General features: G+C 38.9%; 1 long non-coding RNA gene and 1 pseudogene across 1 annotated transcript in view; one reads left to right on the top strand and one right to left on the bottom strand.

Annotated features, from left to right (window-relative positions):
• The window catches only part of LOC139437869 (uncharacterized), a 194181-nt gene that overhangs the window by 152793 nt on the left and 18856 nt on the right, over positions 1-22532 (bottom strand). The window lies entirely within an intron of this gene.
• Positions 376-1422, top strand: LOC101437812 (zinc finger and BTB domain-containing protein 44 pseudogene; annotated as a pseudogene).

Genomic DNA, 22532 nt, shown 5'->3' on the forward strand with positions numbered 1-22532 from the left:
ACTGGGCTCTGCCAGGACCATGTGCTACTCTACCTGCATGCTGCCCAAGGTTGAGCAAATCCACCTCCAGCTTGAGCCGCTCCCTTGCTCCTTCCTCTGGATTCCAATGGCCAGCTGGGCTGCACAACCAGCACCCATTGTGCACAATCCCCACAGGAATGTGCCACCATGCCCCAGACCAAGGTCATGCACAAGCCTCTGTGCAGTGGCATGAGATAGGGCCTCTGCCCTTGGGGGACCAGAAGGGAGCCACATACCCTGCCTTCCCTTGGGTCACCACCCAACCCAGCAGGAGGAGGAGCAGCAACAGTAGGACTAAGGGCCCTGCACCACTGTCACAAGACACCTCTGACTCACTGCATCTTGAAGAGCATCTGTAGAAGAGGAAGGAGAAGATGGGTGTGAAAACATTTATTCATAGCTTCTCTTCCCACAGCCAGGAAATGCTTGGAAAGCTAAATATGCTGCAAAATGATGGACATTTTGGTAATATCATTATATGTGTCCAGGACAAAATCTTCTGGGCACAAAAGGTGGTCCTAATGGCTTGCAGTGATTTCTTTTGCACAAGCTTGTGAGTCTAGCTAAGGATGAGAATATCAATGCTTTACATCATGTTATAGTGACTGGCTTTCTACCACTTTTAGAATATGCTTACACAGCCACTCTGTCAATTAACACAGAAAATATTACTGATCTTCTAGCTGTTGCCAGCTGCATATAAATATTTAAAGTTGCCAGCCCCTGCTCAGAGTTCATGAAATGAAGTATTTCATGGAATACACCCAACAGCAAACCAGAAAAGGGTCTAGATGTGGGACAAGAAAATTTCCAACTGCAATTTTACTTCTGGAAATGGAAGCATTTTTCCTTTGTCTTCAGAGTTCAGTGTGGTAGAAAGAATCATTCCTGTTTGCCTCGAGTCCCAGAGAAAGTGTAAAAGCTACATGGTTATGTCTCCTGAAAGTCCTGGGAAGTGCAGCAAACAAGTTCTCCCCAAATATTGAGTTCTACAGCCTCCTACTCAGAAGGTATAAATCAACTAGCTGACTCTTCTTTAGCTTTTCCCTGGACTTTACATTTTGGAGGTGACTGAATGATGCTGTCTGAAAATGTTAAGCATGCAGAAAATAACCAGACTCAAGAATTTTTGGGCCTATCTGAACCATGTAGACGATTAGCTGATTATATGACTTGTGAGAGCACAATAACAAGTTTGCTTCTGGGTAGTGAAGAAGATGTCTGTGTCAAAGTCAAATGTTAAATGATGAGGAAGTGTCCCAGCCTGTCAGAGCATCTCACTTTTCACTGAGTGATCAGCAGACAATACCAGGAAGTGTGCAAGTTCACAAGGACCTTCTCATTAGTCCACTCTTTTCTCCTATAGGTGTAATGTCTTCTGTGTTTTTCATGATACAATAAAAACAATTCAGAAAATGTTTTTAAATGCCTATTAGATACCTTTGAAATGTAAACAAGGGTAAAATATGACAACTGGATTTTTTTTAAAAATGCTAATGGCATTACAATATTTTTTCCACTTACACATTGGGAAAGAAAATACAGTTGAACAGCAGCTGATGAGCCAAAAGCAGAAGGTATGAATTGTGAATTATTTTCAATGCAAAAGAACAAAAAACACCATTTTTAAAAAAACAGCAGAAAACTACAAGTGCTGCAGAGAATGTGGAGAAATAAGAACAATCCTTCTGATGATGGGAGTATAAGACATTTCTAACTCTGTGGAAGATGATCTGGTGGTTCACCAGGAAACAAAATATCGATGTTGTATGATCCAGCAATCCCACTACTAGGAATATATCCAAAGAACTGACAGCAATGACCTAAACAGATATTTGCACACTGATGTTCATATGACATTATTCACAATTGCTAAAAGAGGGAAACAACTAAGTGTCCTCCACCTGAAGAATGGATAAACAAGGCTTACTATATTCATATAATGGAATGCCATTCAACTCTAAGAAAAAATCAATTTGGAAAGCACATGAAAACATGGAGTAATCTTGAAGATATATTGAAAGAAACAGGGCAGATTCAAAAGAAGGAATATTGCATGGTCACACTGATAGGAACTAAATACGATGTGTAGATTTATGGAGCTGGACTATGAAGTGAAGGTTGCTCAGAGATGGAATGGGATAAGAAGGGAGAGAAGAGTCAATGTATGTAGTATGTTTAATAAGGTCAAATGTAAATATGTATTGGTTGGAAATAATAGTAACACATTATAATGAATGCAACAAACACTATTGGTTTTTGGATGTGATTGTGGCTGAAATGAGTAGTCTAAGAAGATTAATGTTAGTTGAAAAATAGCTGGAGGAAAATGATGGGAATGTATGGCATTGATTTTGGAAATAGATAAGGATTGTATTTAATGAGATAAATAAAGGCATGTTCTACTTCAAGGTGTTAAGAATGTGGTGGTACATGGGAAAAACCTAACTAATTATTTTATGAACTATTGTTAACAATATTTTAATGTTTTTGTAGCAAAAGCAAAGTTGGTACTATACTAATTGTAAAGGTAAAAAAAGAATATCTGGTCAAAAGTGGATTTGGCTCAACTGATAGAGCATTTGCCTACCTAGCATATGGCAGGTCCAGGGTCAAAGCCAGGGCCTCCTGACCTGTATGGTGAGCTGCGCCATGCATAGTGCTGATGCACACAAGGAGTGCCAGGCCACAGATAAGTGTCCACCGCATAGGGGAACTGCTTGTGCAAAGATTGTGCCCTGCAAAGACAGCCACCTCACATGAAAAACAAAAACAGCCTGCTCAAAAGTGGCACTGCACACACACAGAGCTGATGCAGCAAGATGATGAAACAAAAAAAAAAGACACAGATTCCCAGTGCTGCTGATAAGAATGCAAGTGGGCGTAGAAGAACACCCAGCAAATGGACACAGAGAGCAGACAATGGGAGGAGAGGGGAGAGAAATAAATAATAAAAAATGAAAGAAAAAATGTTCTACAGTTGGGACCTAATCAGACCTTGCTTCTCAGACTTTAACATGTCTTTCTTTCCAGTCCCAAAACCTGGCACACAAAAGTAGAGATTTGTGCAACATTTAAAGGTGGTTAATCAAGTGGTAGAAGACATCCACCCAATGGTATCTAATCCTTATATATTCCATGTCAGGACTTTAGATGATTAAGCTTGGGTCACTATTTTTGAATTGAAAGATGCTTTTTACTGCATACCCTTAGAGAAAGAATCACAAATGCTTTCCATTTTTGAGTGGGAGGATACCAATACCAGACTAAAACAACAACATTGTTGGACTGTATTGCCACAAGTGTTCAAAAATGTTCCTACTCTTTTGGGGCTGATATTGTCCTAGAACTTACAAAGCATATGCCTCCAAGAAGGACATTTCCTTCAGAGTGCTGCTGATATACTCATAGCTAGCAAAACCCAGGGAGCCTCAAATCAAAACACAAAAATGCTAAAGAGGCTGACAGAAAGTATATAAAGTACCTGAAATGAAAACTCAAATATTTTATTGCCACTTTTGATTGTTGGTTCAAACAGAATTCAGAATGAAGAAATGTGACCTTATTGCAGTGACAAGATATTTATTTGATTACAGCTCAGTGTTACGGCTTGAGTTCACACTGTTAGTCTCGCAGGGATGAGGAAGGAAGTGCCCTCAGTGTTACAGCTCAAGACTGGCCAAGGTGACAATGGAAGTGTACCCAGGGCAAAGAAGGAAGTGTGCCCAGGGTTTTGGGGCTCTTCTAGATACAGGTTCACTGTGCAGCCACCCTGGGGCTGGAGACTTAAGTTGCAATGCTCTAATTGGTTAGTTATTGGGGTTCTGCCAGGGAGCATTCACTGGAGTTTGGAAGCTAGGTTAGCACTTGTGTTAATAGGGTATGTTAGCTGGGAAGCATCAGATTGGGTGAATACAAATTAGGGGAATGGTTTGAAAATCTTCTTATCCTACTAGTTGGCTTTTCCTCCCTCTTCCCAGGGGTCAAAGTTCAGTCACCAGTGCCCTCCCTCAAAACCCAGGTAAAATACCTTGGGTTTTAATTATCTTAAGGACTATGAGCCCTGCTGCCCAGCAAAAATGAAATCTTTCAGTAAGTGTCAGAGCCCCCAAACAGAAAGAAACTTAGATGGTTTCTAGGTATGGCTGGCTATCACAGGCTCTGGATAACAAATTTTGGACTCATTGCTAAATCCTTATATGGAGTCTTAAAGGGGGAAGATAAAGATCTTTTAGAATGGAACCCAGAATGTTCTCTTGATTCTAAGGATAAGCTCCTATTAGCCCTAGCTCTGAGACTCCTGACCTAATGAATTTATGTCTCTTGTTTATGAATAAGGCATTACATTGGGACAATAAGTGCAAGAATTTGGAAGAAATATCAGGTCAATTGTTTCCATATCAAAGCAGATCAACTCTGTACCTGAGTATGGCCAGCTTGCTTGCTAGCTCTAGTTCCCACCTGTGAACTTCTCCAGATATCAGAATTCTCACTGGGCTCTCCCATAAGAGTTTTCACCCCATATTACATTCTTACTACACTAGAACAAAAAGTGGGCCCCCATTTTAGCAAATATCAAGCCATTTTACTAAACAATCCAAATGCCACTCTGAAAACTATAGATGAACTCAACTTGGCCACTTACTACCTGAATTACATGAAACACCAGAATGGAAAACTTCCAGATATGATTGTGTGTAACTTCTTGATATATACTCTAGAATCCTGGATTTCAGGCACATTAGTTTAGGGGGAAAGGAAATGAGTCACAGCTGAGACCTGGTAAAAAATATGGGCAAGAGACATGTGGTCATGAAAGCACATTTGGAAACTCCATGTAGGAAGAGTGCTGCCAAGAATAAAGCTGGAGAGATCCCAGAAGACACCAGGCACAAGAATCCCATTTGGAACAAGACTGGAAAGAGATCCTATTCAGGGTCAAGGGGGAGCCCCAGATCCCTTCAAACAAAAGGCCTCACCATTGGCCCATGAGAGATAACAGGTGGGACAACCAATCAGAAGAGCAAACATCAGGGGCCTTGCCCAAACATTATGAAGGGGAAGAGCAAAACTTTTAAAAGGCCTGGCCTGGGACCACACACACACATCTCACTCTGGATCATGCCCACAGTCCATGCCTCAGACTAGGTACTTTTCTCATTTTCTTAAACTCCTTTCTTCCTTGCCTACTCTGTGGCATGCCCTTCAATTCTTTTATGTGACGTAAGTCAAGAATAGAGAAGCCCAGAACCCAAAGCTGTCTACTAACATATTGACTGATGTCCGACTATCACACCAAGCAGAAATTTTCTCTAATGGGAACAGTTATATGAATCACGGAAAGCACAAGGTAGACTACTCAGTAGTCATTCCCACTGGAATACGAGAAGCAGACCTTTGTTCCCACAAAACTTCTGCACAAAGAGGTGAATTAATTGTTCTTTAAGTGTCCTGTTATTGAATGCAGGACATAGAGCAAATATATATACTATTCTGGATATGCTATTGCCACCTGCATGCCTATGGAGCTACGGAGAGAGTGTAGTTTTCTAACCAATACCAATAAAAACATTAAACATAAAGATTTAATCCTGCAACTGCTAGGTGCAATCTTTTTTCAACCAGTGGAATCTGGTATAATCACATAGTTGTGCATTTATCATCTCAATCATTATTAGAGCATTTTCATTACCACAGTAATAATAATAAACAAAAACAAACAAGAAAATTCTTCACCTCTCACTCTATGCTTCCCCTGCTGTATATATCTGCTACTTCTGTTCATTCTTGCACAGGTATTTATGTATTTACTTATTTAAAAGTTTTATTAAGCTATCTTTACATACTATATGATCTATTCAAAGTGTATAATCACTGGGTTTTACTTTAATTACAATGTTGTGCATTCATCACCACAAAATTTTGAATAATTTCATTCCTCCAAAAAAGTGAAACTCTATATCCCTTAGCAGTCCCTTCTCAGGTCTACATTACCACTAATCTAGTTTTAGCATTTAAATTGATTTATATTTATATTTTATATAAATGGAATCATACTATATGCAGTATATTTTGTCTCATTTCTTTCAGTTAGCATTATGGTGCTTTTGTATGATATTAAAATCCTTTATTATTAACAAATATTTGTTCAGTTCCAATGGAAAACTCATATGTGCAATTTCATCCATAGTTATATTTCACATGTGGTTTTACTATGCTACATGGGTTCCATGTTACAATTTTTTAGAATAGAAAATGTGAAATCACAACATATTTACACCTTGAAGTACTATAATGTGGTTATGGCTATGGATCAAAGGGAAAGTCTAAGGTTATATATGTTACAAACATGATAGATGCAGTTTTACAACTAAAAGAACTGGTGGTCCTCCACTCTGAAGGACATCAATCTAATAATAGCAAAGATGCTAGATGCAATAAGCTAGCTGAAAAAGCAGCAAAAGAAGTGGCCAAGAATGAAACCCCTTCTGCAACTCTTGCCATGTTTTATCCAAAGCTCCTGTTGTTACTTCTAGGTGAACAGGGACCTCAGCTTGAAAGACTTTTGAATCTTCAATATTCAATAAAACTTGGCAGGGACAAAGAAGGGGAATTTACAAGTTTAAAAGAACAAAGATGGTTAGAAAGTGGTAATAAACCTGAGGATATCCATAAAGTTATTGTCCCAGATGGACTCCTTAAACTCATCATAATATATTTTTAGCAAATCATTATGGATATGAAACGCCATATAAAATGGATTAGTCAGTTCCTGACGGATCCCAAGTTATGATGATTCAAAATACAACTGACCAATGTGTGATTCACACTCAAGAATATCTTGGACCCCACACCAAATCCCCACATAAACAAAAGGAGTGCAATATTAGAAGTTTGGGTGGAGAACACTGGCAAGTTGATTTTACTCTGATGCCAAAGACCCCAGAAAAGTTTAGATATCTTTAAGTGTTTGCTGAAAATTTTACAGGATGGATGGAAACTTTGCTAAAGAGAAACAACCCATAAAGTGGTTGAATGTCTACTAGAGGAAATTATTCCTAGGTTTGGACTCCCTTTCTCCATTCTGTGTCAGTGGTGCTACTCTCACCTGTAAAGTAGCAAAGATGTTTCAGGTTGCTGGGCATTCATTAGTGACTACCCTATTCTTATGGCCTCAGTCCACAGTAAAAACACAACATATGAGCTGAACATTAAAGGGATATCTAGCAAAAACCTGCATAGAAACACAACTGAAATGGGATAAATCCCTCCTGAGGATAAGAGTAGCATCTTGAAGTGTGCTAGGTTTAAGCCCTTATGAAATGATCTGTAGAAAGCCATTTCTAAAAGTTGAATATGCTGGCAATACGCATCTAGTTATGAACCAGCCACCATACAATATGTGAAATCTTTATGAGCTATCCTAACTCAAAAATATACATGCTTCCAACTATCTTAATTTCCCCACTTATAGTCCTTTACACAATTACCAACCAGGAGACTGGGTATGGCTGTGTACATGAAGAACAAGGACAATTAAATCCCAAATGGGTGTTGCTTGTCACTCATCCTTAAGTTACAGGACCTAAAACCATGAATCCATCATACCAGAATCAAGGCACAACCTATCCTACAAGGTGATTCTCCATCACTCACTCAAAAAGCAGTTATTACCATTGACCCATCCAAAGATCCAGAACTCAGGTATACTTGTGAACCTCTGGATGGACTCAAACATATATTTTTAAAAATTCATTAGTAATTGGTGGTTGTGTTTATTATTAATTCCCTTTTTCTCATTTTTCTAGAACTTGGGATCCTGGATAATATAAACTTTTTTATTTATTTAGGATTACCTCAATATTGAATTCTCTTAGCATGATTACTTAACCCATTACTATGCTCTCTCTCCTTTCCTTAACTGTACAATCACAAGAAAAAGATCTGTTTCTCCAATGGGCTAATTCTTATGCTAACTCTTTATAGAGTTAATTCTGTCTAATTCTTGAGTCTGTGGACAGCTGCCAACTTCAAGTGTTTCTAGATTATCTTTGGGGTATCTCCCTTACAATTTACTAAATGGAAAGATTAAAGTACTTTACAAAAGAAAAGCAAAAATGGAAAGAAACTTTAAATACCATTGATATAACTAGTCAACCCAAACTACTGACCAGTAAACTTGATAAAACCTTGTCATTGTATGATTAACAAATAATGTTACTACTAGAAATGCCTTGCAGTATTCTTTTCAATTACATGATCAAATTGAAAATTAAGCTATAGAAAATTGGCAGAATGGATAAGGAAATATGGCCCATCTATATGTTATCTACAATGAACTCACCTTTGAACCAGGAATGGAAGGAGATTGAAACTGAATGGTCGGAAAACAATTCTACATGCAACCAATAATCAGAAAAGGGTGGGAGTAGCTATCCTAATATTGGCAAAAGAGACTTTAGATGCAAAACTATTGTAAGAGGTGTGATATGGAGGCATTTGTGGGACTTTAAAGCTTTCCAACTAAGAGCCCAGGACCATATGGCTTCACAGGTGATATCTATCAAATATTTGGAAAGAAATAGCATCAATCCTGATTAAAGTCTTCCACAAAATAGAAGGGCAGGGAACATTGCATAACTCATTCTAGGATGCTGACACCACTCTAATACCAAACCCAAAGATGCCACAAGAAAGCAAAACTGTAGACCAATCTCTCTAACGAACCTAGATGCTAAAATCCTCAAAAAATATTTGCTAATCAGATTCATCATTGCATCAAATGAAATATATACCATCAGAACATGTGTTTCATCCTTGGCATGCAAGAGTGCTTCAAAATAAGAATATTAATCAATGTAATACACCATATAAGCAGATCAAAACTTAAAAATCAAATGACCATGTCTATAGATACAGAAAAAGCATTTGACAAAATACAGCAACCATTCCCAAAACAAAGAAGCCCATATTCAATGCTCTTATTTAACGCTGTATTAGAAATACTTGCTCAAGCACTTAGGCAAGAAAAAGATATAAAAAATCATCCAAATTGGAAAGGAAGAAGTAAAAATGTCACTATTTACTGATGACATAATCCTATACATAGAAAGCCCTGAGAAATCTACAAAAAACTTCAAGAGCTGATAAGTGAGGTCAGTAAAGTGGCAGGTTAAAAGATCAATGTGCAAAAATCAATGACATTTTTGTACACCAATAATGAACAACCTGAAGAGGTAATCAAGGAATACACTCCATTCACAAAGGCAACCAAAAGAAACAAATACCTAGGAATCAATAGAAATGTAAATGATTTGGATTTAGAAAAATATACAACAATGTTAAAGGAAATCAAAGAAGAACAAAACAAATGGAAGAACATTTCTTGTTCATAGACAGGAAAAATAAACATCAATTAGATGTCTATCCTATGCAAAATGACTTACAAATTTAATGGAATCCCAATAAAAACTACCACAGCATTCTTTACTGAATTGGAAGAACTAACTCTTAAATTAATTTGAAGGGCAAGAAGCCCTGAATAGGCAAAGACATATTGAGAAAGAAAAGTGGAATCAGAGGAATCACACTACCTGACTTTAAAATATACTAGAAACCTACAGTGGTCAAAATTGCATGGTATGGGCACAAAGATAGACATACTGACCAATGGAATCAAGCTGAGAGTTCTGGTATAGATCCTTGGATATAGAGTCAGCTGATATTTGACAAGGCACTAAGCCCATTCAAATGGGAGAGAAGGGTCTCTTCAACAAATGGTGCTTGGAGAACTGAATGTCCATATCTATAAGAATCACAGGGGAACATTCAATCCACACCTTATATAAAAATTAACTCAAAATTGATCAAAGATCTAAATATAAGAGCCAAGATGATAAGGATCTTGGAAGATAATGTAAGGAAGCATCTACAGGATGTTATATTAGGAAATGGTTTCATGAAATTTACATCAAAAGCATGAGATATGAAGAAAAATAGATACATGAGACATCCTCAAAATTTAAAATGTTTGGACCTCAAAGGAGTTTGTCAAGAAAATGAAAAGGTAGCATACACAATGGAAAAAAATATTTGGTAACCATATCTCTGACAGCAGCCTAATATCCAGCACATATAAAGAAATCCTACACCTTGAAAATAAAAAGACAAAAACCCACTTATAAAATGGGCAAGTGATTTGAGTAAACATTTCTCCACAGAAGAAATACAAATGGCTAAAAAGCACATGAAAAGATACTCAATATCCCTAGCTATTAGGGGAATACAAATCGAAACTACAATGAGATATTGTCTTACACCCATTACACTAGAAGTAATTGAAAAAACAGAGGGCCCCAAGTGTTGGAGAGAATGTGAAGGATTGGTAACTCTTATCCACTGCTGGTGGGAATATAGAATGTAGAATGTTAAAGCCATTGTGGAGGGCAGTTTGGCAGTTCATTATGAAGCCATTGTTGGAAATGTTCGCTGTCCATACAGGCGAACAGGTCTTACAGTGATGAAAGACACTGTCAAATATTTTTGAAATATTTTTTACATTATTTTTATTACTCCAAATTTTTTCATTTTTAAAATTTCTTATATTTTATTACTTATTTTAAAAACTCTAATTTTGTATTAGTCAGCCAAAATGCCTGAAGCCTACTGGCTTTTATAAAGGGTATTAATTTAGGTATAGGCTTACAGGTAACAAGCAGCATAAGTTACTTCCCTTACCAAAGTCTACTTCCACATGTTGGAGCAAGACAGATGCCAACAACTCCTGGGGTTCAGGCTTCCTGGGTTCCTGTCTTCCCAGGTCTTGCTTCTCTCTGGGCTCAAGGTTCTTCTCTTCCCAGAGCTTGCTTCTTCCTTGGCTCAGAATTCCTCTCTTCCTGGGACTTGCTTCTCTTTCCTTGGTGTGCTTACTTCCTGGGGTTCCAGCTTAAGACTTCAGTATCAAACTCCAACATTAAAAACACTCCAACTCTGTCCTTTGCCATGACCACCAAGTAGTAGGGAATGAAAACACTAATGACTTGGCCCAATCAAAGCCCTATCAGAACATAATCATGCCCAGGTTCAGGCCAGTTTACAAACATAATCCAATATGTATTTTTCAAATTCATAACTGTATCGAACTGCTAAACTCCACTCTCTGAATTCCAAAAGGACATTACAATATTAAAATGAACTTTAAATCAGTAACAATGGAGGTACTAAATCACATCATAATCAATTTAAAGAAATAATGTTTGTCTTGGGGCAATTTCCATCCTGGATGTAGATCTCTGAAACTTACAAAACAATTTATCTGCTTCCAATACACAAATGGACAAAGGATAAACATTTGTCATGGGTCCTCGAGATTTCAGTCATCCTGCAGACCATACTCCATATAATTTCACAGTCTGAAAGTCATTCTTAAAAAGATAGATTTTCTCCTTTGGACCTTATGGGAACCCACCCCTTCTACAGGCTTGCCCAATGGCCATTTTATTGGTTCCACCCTCATCTAGCAGCTGGGTGTTACCCTAGCTCCAGACCTCACCCTGTGAGAGCAGTGGGGTGATGACCACAACTTACCCAAACCCTGGATTAGCTTCTTAACCCCCCTAGTGCAGTGATGTGAAGACAACATTCCCCCTAACTTTTGACATACAGGCTCAACCATCTCAGAGCTATGAATTGACCACCTGGTCTTCCTTGATCCATGGGGGCAGAGGCACCCCTCGCAGGCCTATGGAGTGCTGACCTTAACTGTCCAAATCCTTGAGGAAAATGCCCCACTCTCTCTGTACCACGGGGTGTATATTAGTTAGCCAAAGGGGTACTGACGCAAAATATCAGAAATCTGCTGGGTGCTATAAAGGGTATTTATTTGGGGTAGGAGTTTAGAGTTACCAGGCCATAAAGCATAAGTTACTTCCCTCACCAAAGTCCTTTTTCATGTATTGGAATAAGATGGCTGCCGGCACCTGTGAAGATTCAGGCTTTCTGGGTTCCTCTGGGTTCAGCTCCTCTGTTTCCTCCCTGAGTTCAGCTATAGGCTATGAGGCTCTTTAGACTTTGCCTCTCTCTACAAGGTCAGCTGTAGACTATCAGGTGAATGGCTCTGTCTCTCTCCCTGGGGTTTCTGCCATATCTAAAGAGCCATATCTATTCCTCTGTGTTGTTCTCCTGGCTTAGGAAAAAGAAAAAACTATCTTTAAAGAACTCAAGGACACATGATATAAATGTTCCATACAATAGGATGGTTGCAAACTTTGAAGGGATGAACAATATTCCCTATTTTAAAAAATCCATAAAGTAATGGTAAACATGCAAAATCTAATCTATGAACTGAAAATTAAGCATGAAAATTCTTCCAAATAACCCTGGCATGAATAATAAACATACATTAGGAAAAATAATAAAAATTTTTGAATATTTTACCTATTACTAGAGTCACAAACCTAGACTATTATTCCTGAGATAATTATTGGTTTTGTATTGGGCCAAACACTTTTTATAAATTAAAATAGATAAATGATATTGTTGGAGAAAATACAGTTCTTACTAGGACAAGGAGACTGACTGACCATAAGCAAAGAACTTATTGAGAAGCTCTCCCAATGGAGGGGGTCTGAAGAACAGACTTCAGCCCCCCCACCAGCATGGTCGGGGTCTGAAGAGAGACTTCAGCCCACTCCTGGAAGGGCAGAACTTGAATTTATACAGAACTTTCCTAGGCAGGGAAATGATAGTTACTAAGACGGGGGTTGAGAGTCTGAGAGAGGTAGTGGGAAGGAGTTGAGTGAGTCCATGGCTTCTTGGAATGCTGCAGGAGCAGATGTTTCTTTTGATCTGTAAGGTTTTAAAAAGCGTTTATAAACAGTGAAGGTTTCTGTCTCCATCTCCCTCTGATATGCAGGTAGAGGTAGTAAAGATCTCCATCTGCCTCTGATATGCAGAGGGTGAAGATGTCTACCTCCCTTTACCAGGGCTCCTTTGTTTAACCAGGGGGAAAGTGCCACATAGGGGAGGGGATTTACCTTTTTCCCAATGCATATCAGGGGAAACTGAGGTACACCTTGTTAATTATTGCAAATCACTAACATTTTCTTTTGGTGTGTAGTTCCTTAACGTATACTTTGAGCTTGGAGGAACATACCAGCTGGCTTGAGGAGAGGCCAGTCAAAGAGAAGAGGTAAATCTGCTGAGAGTCTGTCTGATTTACATAAATGCCCTGGGATAGGGAAACTTGATCTGTATAAAGGTAGAGTCAGAAAATTAACTAATAATGCATAGCACACCTAAGAGAGGGGGATAGTAGGATGTGCTTTGTATACTTCCAATAGCATATTTAGGGTTCCTGGCAAATAGGTGCTCTCTCTCAAAGAAACTAAGAGTCATTATCATCTGTGGTGTGTTGGTTCACCAGGGTCCCATTTGAATCTTTGAGGGGAGCCCTCACATGGCCTTCCTGCTGCCCTGGAAGAGAGGGAAGTGAGGAAGGGAGAAAGTGGGAAGTACAGACTCCTAAAGCAGTTTATTCATTTGCCAAGAGGATTCCTTGCTTGAGGCTTGTCTGGTCTTTTTTGTTGGTTTATTTTCTTCTCTTTCCTTCCTCTTTATACTACCATGGCCCAACTTTTTCTCTTTCCCCCTTTTTTCTTTCTTTTTTTCCCTTTTTTCCTTTTTTCTATTAGGTGCTGTAGGCAGTGATTATTATTTGATGTGCTTCCTCTTCCTCAATTTTCTCTTTTCTATGTACTCATTTTGGCTACTGATGATATCCCTTTTCCATTACATCTTTCTATCTTCCATCATCTATTGTTTCTCTTACATTCCACCCCTTCTTGTTTAGCCTCCATTTTTTTCTGAATTTTTATTTCTAACTTCTCTAATTTGTTTCCTATCTTTATTCACTCTTTATGTTATTGTACTTTCTTTCTTCTTTCCCTCTCTCCTGAACTCACTGGTCTTTTAAAATGTACTATATTCTTCCCTACATTCAGTTTGTCATCTCATTGTAGATACTTCACATTTTACTGTTCTAACTCTACACTGCTTACATGCATTTAATAACCATTCTTCTAGACCTCACATTTATCTTGTGCTAACATTTACTATCAATACTACTATTATACTTGTGCTTTCCTTACCTCCTTTGCCTTCCCTGGCCCTAATATTTTCCTTCAAGGGAACTCAGACAACAACAAGCAAAGAGAATGAGAACAACAAAGTGTCAAAGAGAAGACATAACACACACATACAAAGAGCACCAAATAAATCCTAAGACTAGATGGAGAAGAAAATCAACTGAAAAAAACCCATCAAGATAAAATTATAACCAGACAGCAACAAAAAATTACAAAAAAAATACCAAATAATCAGGAAATCATGGCCCAATCCAATGAACAAACTAAAAACCTGAAGAGGAGCAGAACATCAAACAACTAATCAAAGCTCTCAAAAAATACATCACAGACAAATTTAATGAAATGAAGGAAGAAATTATGGATAATAAAACACTTGAAGAGAATACAGAAGAAATTGTAAACATAATCAAAAAAGTATAAGGAGATGATGGTAATGAACGGTACAATCCAATAATCAAAAACACTCTCAGAAAATAACAGCAGATTTGAAGAGGCAGAGGAAAGTAGTAGTGATGTGATAGAGAGTACATCTGAAATAAAACCAGTAGATGGAGTGATCAATAAAAAGAAAAGACCCAGCAGGGACTGGCACCTGAATGACAACACAAAACACACAAAGGTACACAATTATAAGCATCCCAGAAAGAGAAGGGAAAGGGGACAGAATGGGACTTGGAGGAAATAATGGCTGAAAACTTCCCAAACGTATGGAGGGAGATGGATGTACATATCCAGGAAGTACAATGTACCTCAACAACATAAATCCCAACAGGCTTACCACAAGGCATATACTTGTCAAATTATCCAACAATATAGACAAAGGGAAAATACTGAAAGCAGAAAGAGAAAAGAGATGCATCATTTACAAGGGAATCTTTCTAAGGCTAAGTGCTGATTTCTCATCTGAAACCATGGAGCAAGAAGACAGTGGTATGACATAAGGCACACACACACACACACACACACAAATCCAACCAAGAATATGCTACCCAGCAGAACTGGCATTAAAAAATAAAGGGGAGTTCAACATATTCACAACTAAGAATATGCTACCCAGCAGAACTGGCATTCAAAAATGAAGGGGAGTTCAAAATATTCACAGATAAATAGAAATTAAGACAGTATGGCAACAAGAATCCTGCCCTTCAAGAAATACTAAAGGGAGTTCTGCAGGAGGAAAGGAAAATATAGGAGAGACAGAGTAGGAGGAGAGCATAGAAACAACAAAAAAAAAAAGAGAAAAAGAGACAAAACACAAAAATATATGACATACACACATCCAAACATAATATGGCTAATTACTTGAGAGTAATAACACTGAAAGTCAATGGATTAAACTCACCTGTCAAGAGATACAGATTGGATGATTGGATAAGAAAATGTAACCCATCTATATGCTGCCTACAAGAAACACATCTTAGACCCAGGATTCAAGAAGGTTGAAAGTGACTGGCTGAAAAACAATCTTACAAGCAAATAATAACCAAAAAAAAAAGGACAGGAGTAGCGATATTAATATCAGACAAAACAGACTTTAAATGCACAACTACTGAGAAACACAAAGATGGGCAAGGGGTAATGTATCAAGAAAAAAGGACAACCATAAACACTTATGTTCCTAACCAGAGTGACTCCAAATAGGTGAGGAAACCTGGAAAGATTAAGTGAAGGAATAGATGCCTCTACAATTATAGTTGGGGACTTTAATAAACCACTATCACCATTGGACAGAACATCTCAACAGACAATCAATAAAGAAACAAACACTTTGAACAATATCTTAGAGGAGCTGGACCTAATAGACATACAGAACATTACACTGAAATACAGAAGGATATACATTCTTCTCAAGAGCGCATGGATCATTCTAATGCTAGGCCACAGAGAAAGACTCAGTGAATTCAGAAAGATTGAAATCATAAAAAATAACTTCTTGGGAAGCGGACTTGGCCCAGTGGATAGGGCATCATCTATCACATGGGAGGTCTGCGGTTCAAACCCCGGGCCTCCTTGACCCATGTGGAGCTGGCCCATGCTTAGTGCTGATGCATGCAACGAGTGCCATGCCACGCAGGAGTGTACCCCACAAAGGGGAGCACCACGTGCAAGGAGTGCATCCCATAAGGAGAGCTGCCCAGTGCGAAAGAAAGTACAGCCTGCCCAAGAATGGCAATGCACACACAGAGAACTGATGCAGCAAGATGACACAACAAAAAGAAACACAGATTCCCATGCCCCTGACAACAACAGAAGCAGACAAAAAAAAAAGAATGTGCAGCAAATAGACACAGAGAACAGACAACTGGGGTGGGGTGGGGAGGAGTAGGGGAGAGAAGTAAATAAAAATAAAGAACTTCTCTGACCACAGTGAAATAAAACTGGAAATCTGCAAGGACCAGAAACCCAGATTAGGCACCAAGATATGGAAGTTAAACAACACATTCTTGGACAAACAGTGGGTCAAAGAGGAAATCTTGAAAGAAATCAGTAACTACTTTGAAGCTAATGAAAATGACAACACAACATATCAAACTCATGAGATGTAGCAAAAGCTCTACTATTAGGGAAATTCATAGCCATAAATTCATACATCAAAAAAGGAGAGCTAAATTTGAAGGCCTAAATGCAAACTTGTAGAAATTAGTAAAAAAAAAAAAACAACAAACCCTAAAGGAAGAAGAAAGAAATAACAAAGATCAGAGCAGAACTAAATGAAATGCAAAATAGAAAAGCAGTAGAAAATATAAACAAAACAAAGAGGTGGTTCAAGAAGATCAATAAAATTGACAAACCCTTAGCTAGATAAACACAGAAAAAAAGAGAGAAGATGCAAATATACAAAATAAGGGAAGTGGACTTGGCCCAGTGATTAGGGCATCCATCTACCACATGGGAGGTCTGCGGTTCAAACCCCGGGCCTCCTTGACCCGTGTGGAGCTGGCCCATGCACAGTGCTGATGTGCGCAAGGAGTGCCGTGCCACACAGGGGTGTCCCTTGCATAGGGGGCTCCACACACAAGGAGTGTGTCCCATAAGGAGCGCCGCCCAGCAGGAAAAAAAGTGCAGCCTGCCCAAGAATGGTGCCGCCCACACGGGGATCTGACACAACAAGATGATGCAACAAAAAAACACACAGATACCCGTGCCGCTGACAACAATAGAAGCAGACAAAGACGACGCAGAAAACAGACACAGAGAAGAGACAACTGGGGGCAAGGGGAGAGAAACAAATAAATGAAATAAATAGATCTTTTAAAAAATACACAAAATAAGAAATTAGAAAGGTAATATCACCACTGACCACACAGAAATTATGAATATTGTAAGAGAATAGTTTAAAAAACTATATGACAACAAGAAGGACAACTTAGATGAAATGGACAAATTCCTAGAAACACATAAGTATCCTACATTGATGAAAGAAGAAATTTGTTATCTTAACAAGCCTTCACATAAAAAGAGATAGACTCAGTCATTAAAAACCTCCAAACTAAGAAGAACCCTGGGCAAGACAGCTTCATAGGTCAATTCTACCAAACATTCTGGAAAGAAATAACAGCTATCTTGCTTAAACTCTTTCAAAAAATCAAAAGAGTAGAATGTCTCCTAACTCCTTGTATGAAGCCAACATAACCTAATAACAAAGCCAAAATAAGTCACCACAATAAAGGTAAATTACAGCCCAATGTCTCTGATGAATCTAGAAGTGAAAATGCTCAAAAAAAAAAGCTTGCTAATTGGGGGGTGAGTGGAATGCAGGAACCTCTTAAATTATTTAATGTAACAATTTGGGGATCTACATATCAATAAAAAAGACAATTTAACTAAAAATATATGTAAAAATTACTAATTAATTGTATTCAACAACACATTAAATGAATTTTACATCATGACCAAGTGGGTTTCATTCCCGGTATGCAAGGAAGGTTCAACAGAAGAAAATTAATTAATATAATACACCACATAAACAGATCAAAGGAAAAAAATCACATGATATCTACAGATGCAGAAAAATCATTTCACAAAAATACAGAACACTTTCTTGATAAAAACACAGCAAAAGATAGCAATAGAAGAAAACTTTCTGAATGTGATAAAGGATTTACATGAGAAACCCACAGTTAACATCATTTACAATGGTGAAACCCTAAAATCTTTCTCTCTAAGATCAGGAACAAGACAAGGATGCCCACTATCACCTCTCTTATTTAATCTCGTGTTAGAAAGACTTCCCTGGGCACTGAGGCAAGAACCAGATATAAAAGGCATCCAAATTGGAAAGGAAGAAGTTAAAATTCACTATTTGTAGATGACATGATCCTTTACATAGAGCACCCTGAGACATCTACAACAAAGCTTCCAGAAATTATAAATGAGTTTGGTAACGTTGTAGGATAAAAGATCAATGCACAAAAAACAGTAGCATCGTGGATAATGAACAACCTGAAGAGGAAATCAAGAAACAAATACCATTTACAATAGCAAATTAAAAAAGTAAAGTACCTAGGAATAAATTTAACTAAAGATGCAAAAGACTTAAACACAGAACTACACAACACTGTTCAACGTAATCAAAGAAGACTTACATAAATGGATAAATATTCCCTGTTCAGGGATAGGAAGACTAAATATCATTACAATATCTAGCCTACCCAAACTGATCTACAGATTCAAAGCAATCTCAATAAAAATCAACACAGTGGTGCTGACTGAAAATCAGCACTTGTAAGGAACAGCTTCTTTCCACCCAGGTAGGATTGGAGGTCTAGCCTAAAACCCAGTCCCACCTCTGGCAGGGAAGAAGCTGGGGGAACTTGCACTGCCTCCCTGGGAAGCAGCAAGCCACGCTGCAGAGGTTGGTGCCCATCCTACCCTAGGGGCACAAGCTGCCTCAGGAACTATTCCATGGCTGGTATAGAAAACTCCATTTCCCATAAACAGTGGAGAAAGAGACAAATGTCCACTGACCTCAGATACTGATTAGTGGACTCAGCCGGTTAAAGCATAATCCTAGAGCCAGCTGGAGCCTGAGCCTGTCAAGTGGGAGAGTCCAGTAGCTGCCATCTTGACTCTGCCCCCAGCATGAAGGGGAGCCTCGCTGACTGTAATCCAGTGAAGTTAGGGACAGGCTTCTTTCCACCAAGATTGGACTGCAGCCCTAGCCTGGGCTCCAGCCCCACCTCCAGCAGAGAGGAAGCTGGCAGGACCTGCACCAGGCTCTCCAGGCAACTGCAAGTGCTCTCTGCTGGCAGAAGATGAATAGTCAGACACCTGGGGCTGAATCCCTGCACCCCAAGAGAATAGGGGAGGAGCTAGGTATCCTCGGCCTCTCCAGGCAATGGCAGGAATTTTCAGCCCACAGAGATTTGTTCAGTGCCTTTTAGCCCATCTCCACCTCTGTTCCCCAACAGGATAGGAGGGGGTTGGTGTTGCCTCAACCTCTCAGGGCAACAGTTTGGGGCTTCACAAGTCTGGCTATTGGGCACGTGTGGCTCCACCTCCATTCCCAACAGGAAAAGAGATGGACTGTGTTTGCCTAGCCTCTTTGGGTAACTGCAGGAGATTTTGGCCCACACCTGGTCTGGTGGGTATTTATAGATGCAACCTTACCCCCCCCCCCCATAGGAAAGAAGGGGCTGGTCTTTCCGCAGTCTTTTTGGGCAATAGCAGACCTTCAGCCTCCATGGGATGGACTACTGGATGCCTATGAATCCATCCCCACCCCCAAAAGGATAAGAGTGTTTTGGTGTCTCCACAGCCTCTCTGGATAATGGTGGGAACATCAGTCAACAGGGTCTGTACTGTCAGGTGTCTGTGGGTCCAAACCCATGCCTTAATAAGATAGAAGGGGGATGGTGTTTCCTCAACCTCTCCAGGCAATAGCAGGTATTCTCAGCCTAAAGGGACTGAACTGTTGAGCACCCATAGAACCACTTCTGCCACCCAATAGGATAGGAGGTACCTGGTGCTTTCTCAGCCTCTCCAGGCAATGATAGGTAATTTCAACCTAGAGGACTTAACTGTTGAGCATCTGTGGTTCTGTTCCCATCCCCTAAAGGGCAGAAGGGACAGCAGTCCCTAAGCCTCTCTGGGCAACTTCAAGCATATCTGACCCACAGAGATTAGATTGTTGGCCACAGTAGAAGGTCCATTCCCACTCCAAGTAGGGACAGGGTCTGGTGATACATCAGTTTACTGAGCAACTGTGGTCATTTTGGACCCACACAGCATAGATTGCTGACAAAAAGTATAGCTCCATCCCTGCCTAAGGTAGGGGAGGAAGGGGTGCGAAGCTTAATCAGGGCCTCTGGGTGACTACAGACAGTCTTGTGCAAAACTGGGATTATAATACATGGCTACAGTTCTGTCCCTATCCCTGAGAGAGGACAAAGTTGGGAGAAATTTCATCAATTCCTGGGGCAACGTGGGCAGCTTCAGCCTCCATAGCTTGCAGCACCAACTAAACCCTTGGTTCCTACTACACAACCAGAAAGGGAGAAAAGATAATAAATCCCTAAACTAAAGGGAGAAACTGCACCCAGAATAAATACATCTAGCAAGCCAGTGTGCAAACACCAAAAAATAACAATCCATACCAAGAAACAGGAAATGATGGCCCAGTTAAAGGAACAAGATAAACCTGCAGATGACATAAAGGAGTTGAGACAACTAATCTTAGATGTTCAAACAGATCTCTTAATAAATTCAGTGAGATGGCTAAAGTGATTAAGGATATTAACTAGACCTTGAATGAGCACAAAGCAGAATTTGAAAGCATACACAGAAAAATAGCAGACCTTATGGGAATGAAAGAAGCAATAAATAAAATAAAAAATACATGGGAGGCATATAACAGATTTGGGGAAGCAGAAAAAAGGATCGGTGAGCTTGAAGACATGACCTCTGAAAGGGAACAAACAAAAGAATAAATGAAGAAAAGAATGGAGAAAGTTCAACAGGGTCTCAGGGAACTAAATAACAGCAAGAGACATGCAAACATACATGTCATGGGTTTCCTAGGAGGAGAAGAGAAGCAAAGAAGTGCAGAAAGACTATTTGAAGAAATAATGGTGGAAAATTTCCCAACCCTATCAAAGGACATAGATATCCATGTCCAAGAAGCACAACGTATGCCCATCTGAAGAAATCCAAATAGACCAACTGTGAGACACATACTAATCAGAATGACAAATGCCAGAGACAAAGAGAGAATTCTGAGAGCATCAAGAGAAAAGCAATGCATAACATATAAGGGATACGCAATAAGATTAAGCGCCGATTTCGCATCAGAAACCATGGAGGCAAGAAGGCACTCATATGATATATTTCAGATATTGCAGGAGAAAAAACTGCCAGCCAAGGAATTTATACCCAGCAAGATTATCTTTTAAAAATGAGGGTGAGATTAGAATATTTACAGATAAACAGAAATTGAGAGAGTTCATAACAAAAACACCAGCTTTCCAAAAAATACTAAAGGGACTGTTAAAACCTGAAAAGAAAAGACAGGAAAAAGAGGCCTGGAAGAGACTCTATAAATGACAACTGTATCTGTAATAGTAACTACAAGTGTCAAATATAAAATGACAAACAAAATGCAAAGATCAAAATGGATGAAAAAAGAACTGCCTTTACAGTAATAACATCGAATGTTAATGGATTATACTCCCCAATCAAAAGACATAGGCAGAATGGATAAGAAAATATAAGCCATCTATATGGAGTTGCAAGAGACTCACCTTAGACCCAAGAATACCAGTAAGTTGAAAATGAAAGGCTGGAAAAAGATATTCTATGCATGCAATAACCAAAAAAATAGTTATATCAGATGATACAGACTTTCAAAGCAAAACTGTTATTAGAGAGAAGGACAGACATTACATATTAATAAAAGGGATGATTTGACAGGAAGAAATAATAATAAGTATATATGCACCTAACCAGGATGCCCCTAGATACATGAGGCAAACACTGGCAAAACTGAAGGGAGAAATAGACAACTCTACAATAATAGTGGGAGACTTCAATACACCACTCTCAGCAAAGGAGAGAATACCTGGGCAGAAGATTAGTAAAGAAACAGAGAGCTTAAATAATATGATAAATGGACTAAACCTTACAGACATATACAGAACACAGCCCCCAACACAGCAGAATATACATTCTTTTCATGTGTTCATGAGTCTCTCCAGGATAGACCATATGTTGGGACACAAAGCAGATCTCAATAAATTCAACAAAATTGAAATTATACAAAGCACTTTCTCTGATCATAATGGAGTAAAACTGGAAATCAACAAGTGGAAATAAAGGGAAAATTCACATATATACGGATATTAAACAACACATTCTTAATCAGTGGATCAA

Source organism: Dasypus novemcinctus, chromosome 30, assembly GCF_030445035.2.
Source record: "Dasypus novemcinctus isolate mDasNov1 chromosome 30, mDasNov1.1.hap2, whole genome shotgun sequence".
NCBI classification, from domain to species: domain Eukaryota; kingdom Metazoa; phylum Chordata; class Mammalia; order Cingulata; family Dasypodidae; genus Dasypus; species Dasypus novemcinctus.